This window comes from Bombus bifarius, unplaced genomic scaffold (genome assembly GCF_011952205.1).
Source record: "Bombus bifarius isolate JDL3187 unplaced genomic scaffold, Bbif_JDL3187 scf7180000009825, whole genome shotgun sequence".
Lineage (NCBI taxonomy): Eukaryota > Metazoa > Arthropoda > Insecta > Hymenoptera > Apidae > Bombus > Bombus bifarius.
The window spans coordinates 624,191-625,452 of NW_022885359.1; positions in this window are offsets into that span (position 1 = coordinate 624,191).

Sequence of the window (1,262 nt, forward strand, 5' to 3'; positions counted from 1 at the left end):
GAGCCAGCCTTGGGCTTCGTCTTGGAGGCTGGCTTGTCTACACACCCGGTTGTGTCGATCTTCTCTCTGGGTTGTTGTCTTTGCTGGGATGTACCCCCCATCTCTCGTAGGATCCTTCTCTTCTGCTCCTTTGCCTGCAGAATACTCGTTGTGAACTGACGGAAGTGGGGGTATACGTCCTTTGTTACAAATTCCCACTTTTCTTCCGGCCAGTGCAAGTCCAGTTCTTGTATTGCGTTCCACAGTTTCTGTCTGTCTACATTGAAAATTGGACAATTTTCTAGGACATGATGAGGGGTTTCTTCCTCGCCGCAGTCGCATGAGTCCACTTCGCTCAGACGGAATGTCTTGAGTTTGCTGTTGAAATCCCCATGTCCACTGATGAACTGTGTCATGTAGTGGTCGGGTCTTACACAGTGATTCTCAAGCCTATCCTTGATAATGTCGGAGTATTCGAAGGTAGTTCTGCCCTTCAGTGTAGCCTGCCAGCGTTCTTGCCACTTTTCAATGGCTTCTCTGACGATTGCTCTCTCGTTGTTTGCTTCGTCTTGTCCTCTTATTTCCTTATAACATTGTTCTGTAGGCCTTCGTCACTTGGGGGAGTGCCATCCTCTGTGACCTTATCAGCATGTTCCTCGTTTTCCCATTCAACAGGTCGCTCCAGCCGGCTGCGGCGTATGTGATTATCGGCTTGAATAGCCCTTCGTACAAGGTACGCATGGCTGCGTGTCCGAGTCCCCATTTCGCCTTGGCGACTCTTGCGAGGCTGCTGAACAGTTTCTGGGACTTATGGGTTGCTTCATACATATACCGGTTGATTTTTAGGCCTCTCTCAAGGTACATTCCGAGGTATTTGATCGCTTGTCCCATTCTAATACGCCTGTTGTTGATCTTGATGACCGGTGATCTCTCCGCGTCCAATTCGCCCTTAACTAGCAGCATTTCTGCCTTTCGCGCCGATAGCGATAGTTTCTTCCTGGTGCACCAGGTAGAAACGCGTGTAGCTAATTCCTGTCCCTTTTCCTGTAGTTCGATCCTCGCGTTTCCAGCGACTAGGATCACTATGTCGTTCGCGTACGCGATAGGTTCACACTCTATCGCGCTCGTCAGTAACTCAGCCAGCAGGTCATCGAATATAAGTTTCCAAATACTTGGACCCAACACCGATGAGGTGGGATGTCGTGATAGGTGCAAAAGGAATACTCAGATGTTTAACGAACGATAGTTTATTAAGAAACGATTTAACACACAGAATCAACAAA